At 44.4% G+C, this 21,475-nt stretch overlaps 2 long non-coding RNA genes across 2 annotated transcripts; both read left to right on the forward strand.

The window, feature by feature from the left end:
• Positions 1-3,216: 3,216 nt before the first annotated feature.
• LOC112072091 (uncharacterized) lies at positions 3,217-20,069 on the forward strand. Its single transcript, XR_002894244.2, has 2 exons — positions 3,217-3,294; positions 19,693-20,069. It is a non-coding gene; the product is annotated as an uncharacterized lncRNA (long non-coding RNA).
• A 436-nt stretch (positions 20,070-20,505) lies between these two features.
• On the forward strand, positions 20,506-21,194 carry LOC139024728 (uncharacterized). Its single transcript, XR_011476082.1, has 2 exons — positions 20,506-20,870; positions 20,917-21,194. It is a non-coding gene; the product is annotated as an uncharacterized lncRNA (long non-coding RNA).
• The last annotated feature ends 281 nt before the right edge of the window (positions 21,195-21,475 follow it).

Below are 21,475 nucleotides of genomic sequence, written 5' to 3' on the forward strand. Positions count from 1 at the left end.
CTTGTAATTCCCAACAAACTGGTAATCCCTACATGTTTTCCAGCTGTAATCCCAACAAACTGTAATCCTCCATGTTTCCAGCTGTAATCCAACAAACCTGTAATCCCTACATGTATCCAGCCTGTCATACGACAAACTGTAAAATCCTACATGTATCCAGCTGTCAATCCCAACAAACTGTAATCCCTAACATGTTTCCAGCCTGTAATCCAAACACACTGGTAACCCCTAACATGTTTCCTTGTACTCCCACAAACTGTAATCCCCTCATGTTTCCAGCTGTAATCCCAACAAACTGTAATCCTACATGTTTTTCCAGCGTTAATCCCTACATGTTTCCAGCTGTAATCCTCATGTTTTCCAGCTGTAATCCTACATGTTTCCTTTTCCAGCTTAATCCCAACAAACTGTCCATCTCAAAAGTAATCTCAAAATGTCCCATTGTCCCTGGTCCAAGACACTCCAAACTGCCTAAACGACTATGGCCGTACATCAGTAATTAAATAAAAGTTGCTTTGAAAGGCTGCTAAAGACACACATGCGACACCATCATCCCAGACCCCTGCCACTCCGTTCACGATACCGCCAGACAGATCCACAGATGACACAATCTCAATTGCACTCAACACTGCCCTCTCCCACCTGGACAAGAGGGGAAATAACTTACGTGAGAACATGATGTTTTAGACTACATATCAGCGTTCAAAACACCATTAGTCCCTCCAAGCTCATCAACAACTGGGGAACGGCTGGACTGAACACCTTCTTCTGCCACTGGATCCTGGGACTTCCTGACCGGACGGCCCCAGGTGGTGAGGGTAAAGGCAACAACACTCTGCCAAGCTGAACCTCAACACGGGGGCCCCCTCAGGGTGTGGTGCTTAGTCCCTCCTGGACTTCCCTGACCGGACGGCGCCCAGGTGGGTGAGGGGTAGGCAAACAAGAACTCTTGCAAGCTGACCGCCTCAACACGGGGGCTCCTCAGGGGTGTGTGCCTTTTAGTTCCCCTCCTGGACTTTTCCTGACCCGGACGGCCCCAGGTGGTGGGGTAAGGCAACAAGAACTCTGCCAACTGACCTCAACACGGGGGCCCCTCAGGGGGTGTGTGCTTTATCCCCTCCTGTACTCTCTGTTCACGACATTACTATACGTGGCCACACACGATCCAACGCGCGTCAAGTTTGTTGCGACGCGTAAGGGGGACGCTGATCACCGACGGCGATGAGACAGCCTACAGGAGAGGTCAGAGACTTGGCAGAGACTCTCCCTTAATGTCAAAGCAAGACAAAGGACCTGAATCGTGGACTACAGGAAACGGAGGGCCGAGCACGCCCCATTCACATCGAAGGGCTGTAGTGGAAGCGGGCTCGAGAGGCTTCTCAAGTTTCCTCGGTGTCCACATCACTACAGATTAGCATGATTTTACCACACAAACTGGTCGTGGAGCGGGTACGACAATCCGCCTTCTTCCCTCTCGGGGGGCTGGAAAGATTTGGCATGGGCCTCAGGATCCTCAAAAAGTTTCTACAGCCTGCACCATCGAGAGCATCTGACTGGCTGATCACCGCTTGCGTATGGCAAATTGCACCACCCTCGACCGTAAAGCGTTACAGAAGAAATAGTGCGGACCAAAGCCAGTACACTCACTTGCCCGAGCCCCCCTGCCAACCAGGACCTATATAGCAGGCGGTGTCAGGAGGAAAGCCAAAGACTCAAGTCACCCAAGCTATAGACTGTTCCTCCTGCTACTACCCGGCAATGGGGCCGAACGTGTCTCTCTCGGCAGAACAGTGCTCCGAAGACAATTTTTAACCACCCAAGCTCTAAGACTGCTAAATAGTTAATGAATGGTTAACCTGGACTAATATAAACCACTGACACTACATCTGCACTGACACTCATTACCTGACACTACTGCACTGACACTAATCTTAACACTGGACACTATCTACACTGACACTATTCTACACCTGACAACTATCTGCACTGACACTATCTACACTGGACACTATTACCACTGACACTATCTACACTGAACTATCTACACTGACCACTATCTAACATACTGGAAACAACTATCTAACACTGACACTATTACACTGACACTACCTAACACCTGACACTATTACACTGACACTATCTACCTGGACACTATCTGCCATCTGACACTAATCTTCACTGACACTATCTACATGACACTATCTGCACTGACACTATCTACACTGACACTATCTATCACTGCAACTATCTACACTGACAATACTATCTGCACTGACACTTATCTGCACTTGCACTACTTACACTGACACTATCTGTAACTGACATACTATCTGCACTGATACTATCTGCATGCACACTATCTGCACTGCCACTATCTACACTGACACTATCTACACTGACACTATCTACACTGACACTATCTGCACTGACACTATTCTACAAACTGACATACTATCTGCACTGACCCTATCTACTAACTGCACTATCTACACTGACACTATCCTGCACGACACTATCTGCCTGACACTAATCTACACTGACACTATCTGCACTGACCATATCTGCACTGGCCACTATCTACACTGACGACTCTCTACACTGAACACTACTGCCACTGACAACTATCTACACTGACACTAATCTACACTGAACACTATCTGCAACTGACAACTATCTAACACTGCCACTTATCCTGTACTGACACTATTCTGCACTGACACTATTCTACACTGACACTATCTAACACTGACCTCTCTTGCACTGACACTATCTACACTGACAACTATCTACACTGACAAATATCTGTACTGACACTCTCTGTACTGACACTATCTGTATGACACTATCTGCACTGGACACTATCTACACTGACAACTATCTGTACTGACACTACTGCACTGACCTATCTTGCACTGACACTATCCTGCACTGACAATAATTGCACTGACACTAATCTGCCACTTGACAACTCATTCCCAAACCATTCAATTGGGTTTGATGTCGGGTGATGTGGAGGCAGGTATCTGATGCGCAACTCCATCACTCTCGCCTTCTGGTCCAATAGCCCTTACCAGCCTGGAGGTGTTTTGGGTCCATTGCCTGTCTCTCCCTTCCTGTCTCTCCCTCCCTGTCTCTCTCCCTGCCTGTCTCTCTCCCTCCCTGTCTCTCTCCCTGCCTGTCTCTCCCTGCCTGTCTCACTGGGTCATCTGTTCTTCTCTCCCTCCGCAGGCTGCTCTAAGTGCCTTGAAACAGCTGTCGGAGCAGGGACTGGACACGGTGGACTGCCCTATCAAGGTAAAACACGGAGCATCTATAATGCCACATAGACGCTAGTGGTCACCGACACCTTAAAAAAGAGGGGCCTCAGAATCTCGCCACAGTATATTTGTGCATTCAAATTGCTATCAATAAAATGTAATTGTGTTCGTTGTCCGTAGTTTAAGCCTGCCCATAACATAACCCCACCTCCACCATTGTGCACCTCTGTTCACAATGTTGACATCAGCAAACCGCTCGCCCACCTGCCCCATACCATAACCCCACCTCCACCACGGGGCCCTCTGTTCACAATGTTGACATCAGCAAACCGCTCGCCCACACAACACCATACACTTGGTCTGCAGTTGTGAGGCTGGTTGGACATACTGACAAATTCTATAAAACAACGTTGGAGGCGGTTTATGGTAGAGAAGTGAACATTCAATTCTCTGGCAACAGCTCTGGTGGACATTCCAGCAGTCAGCATGACCATTCGATGCTCCCTCTGAGACATCTGTGGCATTGTGTTGTCTGACAAAACTGCACATTTCAGAGTTGTCTTTTATTGTCCCCAGCACAAGGTGCACCTTCGTAATGATCATGCTGTTTAATCAGCTTCTTGATATGCCACACCTGTCAAGGTGGATGGATTATCTTGGCAAAGGAGAAATGCTCACTAACAGGGATTTAAACAAATTTGTGCACAACATTTGAGAGAAATAAGCTTTTTGTTCATATGGAACATTTCTAGGATCTTTTTATTTCAGCTCGTGAAACATGGGACCAACACTTTCTTTAACCTGTTTCCTGTCTTTCATGCTCAGTATATATAAATACACTCATGCGCCTAAACGTGTGTGTGTGTGTGTGTGTGTGTGTGTGTGTGTGTGTGTGTGTGTGTGTGTGTGTGTGTGTGTGTGTGTGCCCCCTGGTGAAAAAAGGCCAAGAGCATATTTACATGAGAGTCAAATACACGATTCACGATATAGTAGGCTGAGGTGTAGGCTGTATATATATGTGTGTGTGTGTCCACTCCGCTCTGCATTTACATAGAATCCCCCCCCACCTCTCCTTCCCATGCCCCGCCCCGCACCTCTCCTCCACATGTCCCGCCGCTGGCCACCTAACGCTTTGCATGATGTTATCTGTCTGTCACCACGACACCAGAGTCTGGTCATGGCCAACCAGTCACACACACAACCACTCCACTGTGGGAAACACATGGCTCTGTCCACGGAACCTTCCGTGTCACCCTCCAGGAACGGCGCCAGAAGGAATCAGGCGTTTGATTTTCATAGTGGGCACGTTTTCTTTTTTTTTCACGGGACTTCCTATGTGGGCATCCATGTGCGTGCAACTTTTTTAAAGTGTTTTTTTTATATAGTAAAGACATGTAATTTAACTGTAAAAATGTATTGCCTTTTAAATTGGAATGAACACAACCAGTCATTGATGTTTTCATCAGATTGTCAAACAAATCACTTCATGTGGCGGCACAAGTTTGGGGAGCTTACAATTCATCCTACTATTATCCTACCATTCTCCTACCATTTATCCTACCATTTATTCTACCATTTATCCTACCATTTATCCTACCATTTCTCCAGATGCTACACACCAGTATGATTTTCATATGCTCATTTTAAATAAGGTTAAATAAAATAAATGTTAAAAAAATTATGGAACAGTTTCATTTCAAATATAAGGTTTTCCTTTTTCTAAATTTGTTTAACCCAAAGAGCTGAATTAAAATGCTACGGATCTAAAAGTTAATATTCTACTAATACTATTACATCCTCTGCATGTGGACACACATTACACCATCCTCTGCCATGTGGACACACCCATTACACCATCCTCTGCATGTGACACCCTGAAATACACCATCCTCTGCATGGGACACCCCATTACACCATCCTCTGCCATGTGGACACCCCATTACACATCCTTGCATGTGGACACCCCATTACACCATCCTCTGCCATGTGGACACCCCCATTACACCATCCTCTGCCATGTGGACACCCCATACACCATCCTCTGCCATGTGGACACCCCATTACACCATCCTCTGCCATGGTGGACACCCATTACTCCATCCTCACTGCCATGTACACCACATTAACCATCCTCTCCATGTGGACACCCATTAGCACTGCATGACACCCCATACACCACCTCTGCAATGTGGACACCCCATTACACCATCCTCTGCCATGTGGAACACCCATTACACCATCCTCTGCCATGTGGACACCCTGATACACATCCTCTGCATTGTGGACACCCTAGTACACCATCCTCTGCCATGTGGACACCCTGATACACCATCCTCTGGCCATGTGACACCCTGATAACACCATCCTCGCCATGGACCACACCATACCTCTCTGCCATTGGACACCCATGATACACCATCCTCCTGCCATGTGGACACCCTGATAACATCCATCCTCTGCCATGTGGAACACCCATTACACCATCCTCTGCCAATGTGGACACCCTATTACACATCCTCTGCCATGTGACACACCATTACACCATCTCTGCCATGTGACACCCCGATACACCATCCTCTGCCATGTGGGACACCCCGATACACCATTCCTCTGCCATGTGGACACCCCTGATACACCATCCTCTGCCATGTGGACACCCCATACACCATCCTCTGCCATGTGGACACACCCATTTACAACCATTCCTCTGCCATGTGGAACCCCATTACACCATCCTCTGCCATGTGGACACCCATTACACCATCCTCTGCCATGTGGACACCCCATACACCATCCTCTGCCATGTGACACCCCATTACACCATCTCTGCCATGTGGACACCCCATTACACCTCCTCTGCCATGTGGACACCCCATTACACCATCCTCTGCCATGTGGACACCCATTACACCATCCTCTGCCATGTGGACCACCATTCACATCCTTCCACACCATCCTCTGCCATGTGGACACCCTGATACACCATCCTCTGCCATGTGGACACCCTGATACACCATCCTCTGCCATGTGGACACCCCATTACACCATCCTCTGCCATGTGGACACCCTGATACACCATCCTTGCCATGTGGACACCCTGATACACCATCCTCTGCCATGTGGACACCCTGATACACCAGCCCTCTGCCATGTGGACACCCTGATACACCATCCTCTGCCATGTGGAACACCCTGATACACCATCCTTTGCCATGTGGAAGCACCCTGATGACAACCATCCCTCTGCCAGTGTGGACACCCTGATACATAAACCAGCCTCTGCCATGTGGACACCCTGATACACCATCCTCTGCCATGTGGACCACACACCACTGTCACACCATCCCTCTGCCATGTGGACACCCCTGATACACCATCCTCTGCCATGTGGACACCCCACTCCTACACCATTCCTCTGCCATGTGGACACACCATTACACCATCCTCCTGCCATGTGGAACCCCATTACACCATCCTCTGCCAATGTGGGACACCCCATTACACCATCCTCTGCCATGTGGACACCCCATTACACCATCCTCTGCCATGTGGACACACTGAAACACCCTGGTCCACTGGCGACTAAAGACATGACAGCATGGAACTCAGAGACAGCCTATACCTATACCTACAGCCTATGTTATGTGTTATCCTATACATGGAACTCAGAGACAGCCTATAGGCCAATGCAGCAGTAGGTCTATAACTTCCATCAGTACATAAAGACGAAAAATAAAAACAGAAAAATGTATTTTTATGACATTTCCACTGGATAGATGATGAGATGATGGTGATCTGTGATTATCGAGGGGGTTGAGTGTTGGAAAGACTCTTTAAATACTGTGAGGAACTATTATCATTAGCAATGGATGTTTAAAAAAAAAAAGAAGATTTTGTTGACTTACTGTGTGAGGTGAAGAAAAAATTAATAACAAGCTCAGCTTATTAGTGGCGGACATGGTGAGTTAAGACCATCAGAAATCAGACATCCCCAAATGGGCACGTTCCTACATTTCACCAGGTTATTCAAAACTCAGGACAGGCAAGGAGGTACGGTAGGGCAGGCCCCCAAAGGCCCACCCATAACGTCGTCCCCGCCTGCCCTCTCTCTGTCTCTTTCTCTGTGTGTCTCTCTGTCTGTCTGTCTGTCGCTCTCGCTCTCGCCCCCTCCCTCCCTGCTATCTCTTCTTCCATGACAGAGAGGAGGGAGGAACATCCAGATAATTAAATAATGAGTTATGGGAGTGGAAAGTCATTGGGGTGAGAGTACAGCAGGTGTAGCCCTGGGAAAAGGATCTGTCATCTTCAGAGTTAAAGATGAAGACGGAGTGAGGACAAGCTGACCAGTGCTCTGATTTACCTCATTATCACAGATAGACTGTGAATACATGACCCACTACATTATCACAGATAGACTGGGAATACATGACCCACTACATTATCACAGATAGACTGTGAATACAGACTACATACACAACGAAACATGACCCACTACATTTAATGCGACTAATAGGCTTACAGTGTGTGGAAATACACTGACCCACTACATTATCCACAGATAACTGGGAATACATGACCCACTACATTATCAACAGATAGACTGTGAATACATGACCCACTACTTATCCAAGATAGACTGGGAATACTTGACCACTACATTATCACAGATAGACTGTGAATACATGACCCACTACATTATCACAGATAGACTGGAATACATGACCACTACATTATCACAGATAGACTGTGAATACATGACCCACTACGTATCACAGATAGACTGGGAATACATGACCCACTACGTTATCACAGATAGACTGTGAATATATGACCCACTACATTATCACAGATAGACTGTGAATACATGACCCACTACATTATCACAGATAGACTGGAATGCATGACCCACTACGTTATCACAGATAGACTGTGAATACATGACCCACTACGTTATCACAGATAGACTGTGAATACATGACCCACTACATTATCACAGATAGACTGGGAATACTTGACCCACTACGTTATCACAGATAAGACTGGGAATACTTGACCCACTACATTATCACAGATAGACTGGGAATACTTGACCCACTACATTATCACAGATAGACTGGGAATACATGACCACTACATTATCACAGATAGACTGAGAATACATGACCCACTACATTATCACAGATAGACTGGGAATACATGACCCACTACATTATCACAGATAGACTGGGAATACATGACCCACTACATTATCACAGATAGACTGGGAATACTTGACCCACTACATTATCACAGATAGACTGGGAATACATGACCCACTACATTATCACAGATAGACTGAGAATACTTGACCCACTACATTATCACAGATAGACTGGAATACATGACCCACTACATTATCACAGATAGACTGGGAATACTTGACCCACTACATTATCACAGATAGACTGGGAATACATGACCCATACATTATCACAGATAGACTGTGAATACATGACCCACTACTTATCAAGATAGACTGGGAATACTGACCCACTACATTATCACAGATAGACTGGGAATACATGACCCACTACATTATCACAGATAGACTGGGAATACTGACCCACTACATTATCACAGATAGACTGTGAATACATGACCCCACTACGTTATCAAAGATAGACTGGGAATACATGACCCACTACGTTATCACAGATAGACTGGGAATACATGACCCACTACATTATCACAGATAGACTGGGAATACATGACCCACTACATTATCACAGATAGACTGGGAATACATGACCCACTACATTATCACAGAAGACGGGAATACATGACCCACTACATTATCACAGATAGACTGGGAATACATGACCCACTACATTATCACAGATAGACTGGGAATACAGACCACTACATTATCACAGATAGACTGGGAATACATGACCCACTACATTATCACAGATAGACTGGAGAATACATGACCCACTACATTATCACAGATAGACTGGGAATACATGACCCACTACATTATCACAGATAGACTGGGAATACATGACCCACTACATTATCACAGATAGACTGGGAATACATGACCCACTACTTATCACAGATAGACTGGGAATACATGACCCACTACATTATCACAGATAGACTGGGAATACTTGACCCACTACATTATCACAGATAGACTGGGAATACATGACCCACTACATTATCACAGATAGACTGGGAATACTGACCCACACATTATCACAGATAGACTGGAATACATGACCCACTACTATCACAGATAGACTGGGAATACATGACCCACTACATTATCACAGATAGACTGGGAATACATGACCCACTACATTATCACAGATAGACTGGAATACATGACCCACTACATTATCACAGATAGACTGGGAATACATGACCCACTACATTATCACAGATAGACTGGGAATACATGACCCACTACATTATCACAGATAGACTGGGAATACATGACCCACTACATTATCACAGATAGACTGGGAATACATGACCCACTACATTATCACAGATGACTGGGAATACATGACCCACTACATTATCACAGATAGACTGGGAATACATGACCCACTACATTATCACAGATAGACTGGGAATACATGACCCACTACGTTATCACAGATAGACTGGGAATACATGACCCACTACGTTACACAGATAGACTGGGAATACATGACCCACTACATTATCACAGATAATTAATCCACTACATTATCACAGATAGACTGGGAATACATGACCCACTACATTATCACAGATAGACTGGGAATACATGACCCACTACATTATCACAGATAGACTGGGAATACATGACCCACTACATTATCACAGATAGACTGGGAATACATGACCCACTACGTTATCACAGATAGACTGGGAATACATGACCCACTACATTATCACAGATAGACTGGGAATACATGACCCACTACGTTATCACAGATAGACTGGGAATACATGACCCACTACATTATCACAGATAGACTGGAATACATGACCCACTACATTATCACAGATAGACTGGGAATACATGACCCACTACATATCACAGATAGACTGGGAATACATGACCCACTACATTATCACAGAATAGACTGGGAATACATGACCCACTACATTATCACAGATAGACTGGAATACATGACCCACTACATTATCACAGATAGACTGGGAATACATGACCCATACTACATCTATCACAGATAGACTGGGAATACATGACCCACTACTCTCTGAACTACCAGTAGTTAATCAATTAATTAATATTTCTCTTTAGACACACATTTATGTCATTCCCAAATAACACCCTATTTCCGATATAGTGCACTACTTTTGAGCAGAGCCCTATGGGCCCTGGTCTAAAGTAGTGCACTGAATAGGGATTAGGAATACCATTTGGTTGACGCAGGCTGAGAGAAAGCGCATTTGGGGGGGTTAGTGAAGGGTGCATGAAATGTTTATTCGCAAACTCCACCTCCAGTGCAGAGGTCAGCGCTAGTGGAGACCGTTAGATCCAGAGGTATAAGGTCAACGCTAGTGGAGACCGTTAGATCCAGAGGTCATAAGGTCAGCGCTAGTGGAGACCGTTAGATCCAGAGGTCATAAGGTCAACGCTAGTGGAGGCCATTAGATCCAGAGGTCATAAGGTCAGCAGGTCAGCGCTAGTGGAGGCCGTTAGATCCAGAGGTCATAAGGTCAACGCTAGTGGAGGCCGTTAGATCCAGAGGTCATAAGGTCAACGCTAGTGGAGGCCGTTAGATCCAGAGGTCATAAAAGTCAACGCTAGTGGAGGCCGTTAGATCCAGAGGTCATAAGGTCAGCGCTAGTGGAGGCCGTTAGATCCAGAGGTCATAAAGTCAATGCTAGTAGAGGCCGTTAGATCCAGAGATCATAAGGTCAGCACTAGTGGAGGCTGTTAGATCCAGAGGTCATAAGGTCAGCAGGTCAGCGCTAGTGGAGGCCGTTAGATCCAGAGGTCATAAGGTCAACGCTAGTGGAGGCCGTTAGATCCAGAGGTCATAAAGTCAACGCTAGTGGAGGCCGTTAGATCCAGAGGTCATAAGGTCAGCGCTAGTGGAGGCCGTTAGATCCAGAGGTCATAAAGTCAATGCTAGTAGAGGCCGTTAGATCCAGAGATCATAAGGTCAGCACTAGTGGAGGCTGTTAGATCCAGAGGTCATAAGGTCAGCAGGTCAGCGCTAGTGGAGGCGTTAGATCCAGAGGTCATAAGGTCAACGTTAGTGGAGGCCGTTAGATCCAAAGTCATAAGGTCAGCGCTAGTAGAGGCCGTTAGATCCAGAGGTCATAAGGTCAGCGCTAGTGGAGACCGTTAGATCCAGAGGTCATAAGGTCAACGCTAGTGGAGGCCGTTAGATCCAGAGGTCATAAGGTCAGCACTAGTGGAGGCTGTTAGATCCAGAGGTCATAAGGTCAGCGCTAGTGGAGGCCGTTAGATCCAGAGGTCATAAGGTCAGCGCTAGTGGAGACCGTTAGATCCAGAGGTCATAAGGTCAATGCTAGTAGAGGCCGTTAGATCCAGAGGTCATAAGGTCAACGCTAGTGGAGGCAGTTAGATCCAGAGGTCATAAGGTCAGCAGGTCAGCTCTAGTGGAGACCGTTAGATCCAGAGGTCAAAGGTCAACGCTAGTGGAGGCCGTTAGATCCAGAGGTCATAAGGTCAGCACTAGTGGAGACCGTTAGATCTAAACAATATTTACATTCTGATAAAGGAAGGATGGAGCCACAAAGAGGATGAGGGAGGGAGAGACACATATATATACAGAGATACAGAGATAGATATAGAGAGAGAGGATACAGATAGATATAGAGAGAGAGGGATACAGAGAGATAGAGATACAGAGATACAGAGGAGAGGGATACAGATAGATATAGAGAGAGAGGGATACAGATAGATATAGAGAGAGAGGGATACAGAGATGAGGACAGAGATACAGAGATACAGAGGGGATACAGATAGATATAGAGAGAGAGGGATACAGAGAGAGACAGAGATACAGAGGGAGAGGGATACAGATAGATACAGAAAGATATAGAGAGAGAGGGATACAGAGAGAGACAGAGATACAGAGGGAGAGGGATACAGATAGATAGAGATACAGAGAGAGACAGAGATACAGAGGGAGAGGGATACAGATAGATACAGATAGATATAGAGATCGATACAGAGAGAGAGATATAGAGATACAGAGAGATATACAGAGAGAGACAGTGCCCTCCACAAATATTGGCACCTTTGGTAAATATGAGCAAAATGGGCTSATTGAAAATAAATTATGTGAAATAAATATTATTGGCACCCCTAGAAATTCTTATGAGTAAAATCTAACTGAAGTATATTCCCATTCATATTTGACATTTTTAAGTTCACCTGAGTGATTAGGAACACTTAAGTGGTAAGCCATGACTTCTTGTTTCACTGGGGTATAGATATGAGGTGACACACAGGCCAAGTTCCCATAGTCATCCATCACTGTGGGGAAGACCYGAGAATACAGTAATGATGTGCGACAAAAGGTTGTTGAGCTGCACAAATCAAGCACCTGGAGATGTTAACAATCGGCCTGGAAGTGGACGTGTGTCTTGTTGGATTCTGGGGTAAAATTAGAAACCGAACAGTCTATATTGACCCCACGCACGTTGAGAAGTATGGTTCGAGGGGCCAAAAAATCTCCCAAGGATCCCAGCTGGAGAATTGCATACGTTAGTTGGGTCTTGGGGTCAGAAATTCTCCAAAACTACGATCAGATGCCTCCTACGTAAACACAAGTTGTTTGGGAGGGTTGCCATAAAAAAGCCTTTGCTGTCATCAAACAACAAACTCAAGTGCCTACAGTTTGACAAACGTTACTGGAACTTTCATTGGGACCGGGTTCTACGGTCAGATGAGACCGTCTTAGAGTTTCAATGGGACCGGGTTCTATGGTCAGATTAGAGTTTCAATGGGACCGGGTTCTATGGTCAGATGAGACCAACATAGAGCTTTTTGGAAACAAACACCAGAGGTGTTTGGTGTAGACAGAAAGATAGCCATGCAGAAAAGTACCTCATCCCCACTGTGAAGTACGGTGGTGGATCTTTGATGTTGTGGGCCTGTTTTTCTTCAAAAGGCCCTGGACAACTTGTTAGGATACATAGCATCATGGACTCCATCAAGTACCAGCAGATATTCAATCAAAACCTGACTGCCTCTGCTAGGAAGCTTCAACTGGGCCGTGGTTGGATCTTCCAGCAGGACAATGAACCAAAGAACACCTCAAAATCAACACACAAATGGTTCACTGACCACAGATTTAAGGTTTTTCCGTGGCCATCCTAGTCCCCTGACTTAAACCCCATAGAAAACCTGTGGGATGGGCTGAAGAGGAGAGTCCACAAGCGTGGACCTGGGAGTCTGAAGGATCTGGAGAGATTCTGTATGGAGGAATGGTCTCAGATCCCTTGCCATGTGTTCTCCAACCTCATTACGCGTTATAGGAAAAGTCTCATAGCTGTTATCTTGGCAAAGGGAGGTTGCACCAAGTATTGAATGAAGGGTTGCCAATAATTAATAATGTTTTATGATAAGAAATTGTTGTATTACATTTTTTCGTTCAATTATTTTACTTTAATTAAAGGTTAGATTTTATTATTTTTTTTACAGAAAGCTTATAGTCTCCCATCCACTAAATGACGAGGTGTAGAACAGGGAAGAGACTCAGAGGGTATGCTAATTTGGTATAGAGCAGACCTAACTCACTCTATACATTTATTCAAAACAGGAACATTTTACATTTGGTTAGAAATAAATACAGAAATAATCTGAACAGAGAAAAAATTCCTCCTGTGTCTACCTACATCCCCCCCAATAGAATCTCCATACTTTAATGAAGACAGCTTCTCCATCCTGGAGGGGGAGATCAACCATTTCCAGGCCCAGGGACATGTACTAGTCTGTGACGACCTGAATGTCAGAACTGGACAAGAACCTGACACCCTCAGCACACAGGGGGACCAACACCTACCTGGAGGTGAAAGCATTCCCTCCCCAATGTGCCCCCCCAGACACAACTACGACAAAACAACCAACAAAAATGGGTCACAACTCCTGCAGCTCTGTCGCAGAGAACCAGAAAACCTGAGCCTACGCCTTCACTATGGTGAAACACTAAAACAATACAGAAATACACTACGAACCCACTGGATTCTCCAATTACCTTGAATGAACTACAGGACAAAATACAAACCCTCCAACCCAAAAAGGGTTGTGGTGTTGATGGTATGCTACATGAAATGATAAAATATACAGACCACAAATTCCAATTGGCTATACTTAAACTCTTTAACATCATCCTCAGCTCTGGCCTCTTCCCCAATATTTGGAACCAAGGACTGATAACCCTTATCCACAAAAGTGGAGACAAATTTGACCCCAATAACTACCGTGGGATATGTATCAACAGCAACCTTGGGACAATCCTCTGCATCATCATTAAAAGCAGACTCGTACGTTTCCTCAATGAAAACAATGTCCTGAGCAAATGTCAAATTGGCTTCTTACCAAATTACTGTACGACGGACCACGTATTCACCCTGCACACCCTTATTGATAAACAAACAAAACAAAAGCAAAGTCTTCTCATTCTTTGTTGACTTCAAAAAAGCTTTTGATTCAATTTGGCATCAGGGTCTGATATACAAATTGATGGAAAGTGGTTTTGGGGGAAAAACATAAATAATTATAAAATACATGTATACAAACAAGTGTGCGGTTAAAATTGGCAAAAACACACATTTCTTTCCACAGGGACGTGGAGTGAGACAGGGATGCAGCTTAAGCCCCACCCTCTTCAAATATATATCAATGTATTGGCAAGGGAAATAGAACAGTCTGCAGCACCCAGCCTCACCCTACTAGAATCTGAAGTCAAATGTCTACTGTTTGCTGATGATCTGGTGCTTCTGTCACCAACCAAGGAGGGCCTACAGCAGTACCTAGATCTTCTGTCACCAACCAAGGAGGGCCTACAGCAGCACCTAGATATTCTGTACATATTCTGTCAGAYCTSGGCCCTGACAGTAAATCTCAGGAAGACAAAAATAATGGTGTTCCAAAAAAGGTCCAGTTGCCATGACCACAAATACAAAATTCCATCTAGACACTGTTGCCCTAGAAACTAAACCTACCTCTGCCTCAACATCAACACCACGGGTAACTTCCACAAAGCTGTGACAAGGCAAGAAGGGCCATCTATTCCATCAAAAGGAACATAAAACAACATTCCAATTAGGATCTGGCTAAAAATACTACAATCAGTTATAGAACCCATTGCCCTTTATGGTTGTGAGGTCTGGGGTCCGCTCACCAACCAAGAATTCACAAAATGGGACAAACACCCAATTGAGACTCTGCATGTAGAATTCTGCAAAAATATCCTCAGTGTACAATTCATGCAGAGCAGAATTAGGCCGATACCCGCTAGTTATCAACATCCAGAAAAGAGACGTTAAATTCTACAACCACCTCAAAGGAAACGATGAACACACGTTCCACCACAAAGCCCTCACCTACAGAGAGATGAACCTGGAGAAGAGTCCCCTCAGCCAGATGGTCCTGGGGCTCTGTTCACAAACACAAACAGACCCCACAGAGCCCCAGGACAAAAACACATTTAGACCCAACCAAATTATGAGAAAGCAAAAAGATAACTATTTGACACACTGGAAAGAATCAACCAAAAAACAAAGCAAACTAGAGTGCTATCTAAACACAGCGGCAGAATTTTTCAAACAGAAAGTTGCATCCTGCAGCACAAACTCCAAAAAGTTCTGGGACACTGTAAAGTCCATGGAGAATAAGTGCACCTCCTCCCAGCTACCCACTGCACTGAGGCTAGGAAACACTGTCACCACCGATAAATCCACGATAATTGAGAATTTCAATAAGCATTTGTCTACGGCTGGCCATGCTTTCCACCTGGCCACCCCTACCCCGGTCAGTAGCCCTGCACCCCCCACAGCAACTTGCTCAAGCCTTCCCCATTTCTCCTTCACCCAAATCCAGATAGCTGATGTTCTGAAAGAGCTACATAATCTGGACCCCTACAAATCAGTCCGGCTAGACAATTTGGACCCTCTCTTTCTAAAATTATCAGACTGACTTTTTTCTCTGTATACATCAATGATGTCGCTCTTGCTGCTGGTGATTCTCTGATCCACCTCTACGCAGACGCCACCATTCTGTATACTTCTGGCCCTTCGTTGGACACTGTGTTAACTAACCTCCAGACGAGCTTCAATGCCATACAACTCTCCTTCCGTGGCCTCCAACTGCTCTTAAATGCAAGTAAAAAGTAAAACTAAATGCATGCTCTTCAACCGATCGCTGCCAGAACCTGCCCGCCCGTCCAGCATCACTACTCTGAACGGTTCTGACTTAGAATATGTGGACATCTACAAATACCTAGGTGTCTGGTTAGACTGTAAACTCTCCTTCCAGACTCACATTAAGCATCTCCAATCCAAAATTACATCTAGAATCGGCTTCTTATTTTGCAACAAAGCATCCTTCACTCATGCTGCCAAACATACCCTCGTAAAACTGACTATCTTACCCCCAAAGCCAATTCCCCCTTTGGCCACCTTTCCTTCCAGTTCTCTGATGCCAATGACTGGAACGAATTGCAAAAATCACTGAAACTGGAGACTCATATCTCCCTCACTAACTTTAAGCATCAGCTGTTCGAGCAGCTTACAGATCATTGCGCCTGTACATAGCCCATCTGTAAATAGCCCATCCAACTACCTCATACTGTTATTTAATTATATTTTCTTGCTCCTTTGCACCCCAACATCTCAACTTGCACATTCATATTCTGCACATCTATCACTCCAGTGTTTAATTGCTAAATTGTACTACTTCGCCACCATGGCCTATTTATTGCCTTACCTCCCTTATCTTACCTAATTTGCACACACTGTATATAGACTTTTCTTTCTATTGTGTTATTGACTGTATGTTTTGTTTATTTCATGTGTAACTCTGTGTTGTTGTTTGTGTCGCACTGCTTTGCTTTATCTTGGCCAGGTCACAGTTGTAAATGAGAACTTGTTCTCAACTGGCCTACCTGGTTAAATAAAGGTGAAATAAAAAAATGTAAAGAATACCTGACCATTGTGACTGACCCAAACTTAAGGAAAGCTTTGACTATGTACAGACTCAGTGAGCATAGCCTTGCTATTGAGAAAGGCCACCGTAGGCAGACCTGGCTCTCAAGAGAAGACAGGCTATGTGCACACTGCCCACAAAATAAGGTGGAAACTGAGCTGCACTTCCTAACCTCCTGCCAAATGTATGACCATGTTAGTGACACATATTTCCCACAGATCACACAGATCCACAAAGAATTTGAAAACAAATCAAACATTGATAAACTCCTTTCATACTTCAACTATTTGCACATTGTTACAACACTGTACATAGACAATAGTATAACATTTGAAATGTCTATATTCTTTTAAAACTTTTGTGAGTGTAATGTTTACTGATTGTTTATTTCTCAATGTTTATTGTCTATTCCATTTGCTTTGGGAATGTAAACATATGTTTCCCATGTCAATAAAGCCCTTTGAATTGAGAGAGAGAGAGAGATACAGGAAGAGAGAGACAGAAAAAGAGAGATACAGGAAGAAAGAGAGACAAATAGAGAGAGACAGTGACAGAGAGAAACACAGGAAGAAACAGAGAGAGCGATACAAAGATGGATATAAAGGAAGGAGAGAGACAGAAAGAGAGAGAGAGACYGAGAGAGAGATACAGAGACAGATTGAGAGACATGAGGAAAGAGAAAGAGACAGGAAGAAGGAGAGAGAGAGAGACAGATAGGGAGATATACAGAGACAGATTGAGACAGGAAGAAGGAGAGAGAGAGAGACAGATAGGGAGATATACAAAGACAGATTGAGAGACATGAGGAAAGAGAAAGAGACAGGAAGAAGGAGAGAGAGAGATAGGGAGAGATGTATAGCCAATAGACAAAGGGTTGATGAATGTCTAAAGCATTAAAAGAGGGCCTAACGTTAGGGTTAAGGGTAGGGCCTAACATTAGGGTTAAGGGTAGGGCCTAATGTTATTGATAAGGGTAGGGCCTGAAGTTAGACTCAGGGTTAAGGGTCCAACGTTAGCATTAGGGTTAAGGGTCTAACGTTAGCATTAGGGTTAAGGGTCCAACGTTAGCATTAGGGTTAAGGGGCTAACGTTAGCATTAGGGTTAAGGGTCTAACGTTAGCATTAGGGTTAAGGGTCTAACGTTAGCATTAGGGTTAAGGGTCCAACGTTAGCATCAGGGTTAAGGGTCTAACGTTAGCATCAGGGTTAAGGGTCTAACGTTAGCATCAGGGTTAAGGGTCCAACGTTAGCATCAGGGTTAAGGGTCCAACGTTAGCATCAGGGTTAAGGGTCTAACGTTAGCATTAGGGTTAAGGGGCTAACGTTAGCATCAGGGTTAAGGGTCTAACGTTAGCATTAGGGTTAAGGGTCTAACGTTAGCATTAGGGTTAAGGGGCTAACGTTAACATTAGGGTTAAGGGGCTAACGTTGGGGTTAAGGGGCTAACGTTAGCATTAGGGTTAAGGGTCTAACGTTAGCATTAGGGTTAAGGTCTAAAGTTAGCATTAGGGTTAAGGGTCTAAAGTTAGCATTAGGGTTAAGGGTCTAATGTTAGCATTAGGGTTAAGGGTCCAACGTTAGCATTGTGTTAAGGGTCTAACGTTAGCATTAGGGTTAAGGGTCTAATGTTAGCATTAGGGTTAAGGGTCTAATGTTAGCATTAGGGTTAAGGGTCTAAAGTTAGCATCAGGGTTAAGAAAGGCGTAGGTTAGCATTACGGTTAAGGGTCTAACGTTAGCATTAGGGTTAAGGGTCTAACGTTAGCATTAGGGTTAAGGGTCTAGCGTTAGCATTAGGGTTAAGGGTAGGGCTGAAGTCCTCAAGACAGGAACCATTCTACGTATTAAAACAGTGATTCTTTCCAGGAACAAAGGATGTATTGTGAAGATATTTAGTATAGGGCCTCAATCAATCACATTTATTTCTAAAACCCATTTTAAATCAGCAGTTGTCTCAAAGTGCTGTACATAAACCTAGACTTAAACCCCAAAGATCAAGTAATGTAGAAGCTAGGAAAAACTCTTAGAAAAACAGGAACCTAGGAAGAATCCTTGAAAGGAACCAGGCTCTGAGGGGTGGTGAATAGGGCCTCTATGGTTAGGATTAGAGGTATGGATCATGTCCCTTGACAGGATCCCTTCTATGTATTAGATCAGAAACGATTTCAATGGAGATGGGAAGGAAGGATGCATGTGTAAGGATCCATTCTAACATCTTGCTTCTCCCTCTCTCTGATTGGTCCCCCAGAGCAGCGATGTGTGTGTCAGAGAGGACGGACACTAAACAGACTAACTCAGGCACCACCCACCACTCAGGTCGCCATGGATACAACAGGCTGTCGTCAAGGGGATGACCCCTGACTCTTCCCCGTCACCTATGACCCCTATTCCCCCACGACCGCCGTTGCATCCTGGCAACAACCTGGAACAACATGCAATGGAGTGTGTGGATGTGTACCGAGAGAAGAAAAAAATGAAATAACCGACTAACTAGAAAAAGATGGGGGAAAAACCTATGAGTCTCTATGTGAAGACAACACCATCCTAACACATTACATGTATTGATCATTTACGAGGAATTTAAATTTAAAAAAAATAAATACAAATATATGAAGAAAAAAAAAACTAGATTGAGTATAAACATCTAGATTTTCCCTGTTGGATAGATGTGTAATGAAATGGGTCAAACCCCAATAAAGTTGGATAGATGTGTAATGATATGGGTCAAAACCCAATATGTATATCATGCCATGAAGACAGAGGCAACATTATGGGGGGGGGGGACAAAGTTGTGTAGCTTATTTTCCCAGGGGTAATTATGTTTATTTTCTAGTTTATTCATCTAACAATGCTTGAGTACTGACTGTATTATAAAATTAGCCAATAGCAGTGCTGTGAAAGTTGTAGCTGTTGTCTTCTCATACAGTATATTCACCCAGCTTATCTTTCATGCTGATATTAATAAATAAATAAACAAAAAAAWAAWAAWTACGTAATCATCTATCTATATGGATGTGAATGACTTGCAGAAATATCATATGCACAGAAAAAGGTTTCTTCGTGTGGACAAAAAGGCCATCCTGCCTGGTGTTTAGCATTAATCAATAGAGCTAGCAGGCAGGGTGAGGGTCTATTCAATTGGACGTCAGTCAATTCAGGAAGGGATTTGAAGTTAAAACAAACAACAACAAAAAAGCAAATTTTTTAACATTTATAAATAGCTTATTTTAAATTAATTGAGAAATCAATGAAAATGGATGCCATTTTGTTCAATAATTGAATTGCAATTTCAGTTTATTTCCTGAATTGACTGACCTCAATTGGAATTGAGCCCAACTCTGCTATCAGGGGACTGTGACGTGGTTAGGGGGAAGCACAGCAGGTTGGGCCAACCTCTCCTCTGGGTCCTGCAGGGGGAAGCAGCAGGTTGGGCCAACCTCTCCTCTGGGTCCTGCAGGGGGAAGCACAGCAGGTTGGGCCAACCTCTCCTCTGGGTCCTGCAGAGGGATATACTATGAAGCAGGATCAATGATATATATATGAGTTGTTGGTTGTTGAAGCAATCAATACCAATTAAGAATGTTTCTGCAAGTTAGCTGGCAAACTCCTTGATCCTAATTTGTAGTATACCCCCTTGGTCTGCCTGCCCTCGTGTAAGGGCACTTCACCACAGACAGCGTCACTAGAATGGGTTCTTCTCACCAGAGAGGTAGAGGAGAGTTTGGCAGCCATGTTGGTAAGGACCTAAAATCATAATACCCCACCCCTGTAAAGTGTGTAATGTAACAAGCCCCCTTGCCTACCATAGAGGCTGCCTACCGTTCTAGAATGCATAGTAGCAGAGTATTCTGGAATGGACAAGGTGTTCTAGAATATACCTAATGTGTTCTAGAATGGACACCATGTTGTTGATTATAATGATGACATGGCATTTAGTGACTAAAAGTCTCTGATAGACCAGTGATTCTATGTTCGTGGATTTTTCACCCTTCTCTTCCCTCCACAGTTAAGTCGATTACATCTACACCCAT

The sequence above is a fragment of the Salvelinus sp. IW2-2015 genome, unplaced genomic scaffold, assembly GCF_002910315.2.
Source record: "Salvelinus sp. IW2-2015 unplaced genomic scaffold, ASM291031v2 Un_scaffold1822, whole genome shotgun sequence".
In the NCBI taxonomy this organism is placed as follows: Eukaryota; Metazoa; Chordata; class Actinopteri; order Salmoniformes; family Salmonidae; genus Salvelinus; species Salvelinus sp. IW2-2015.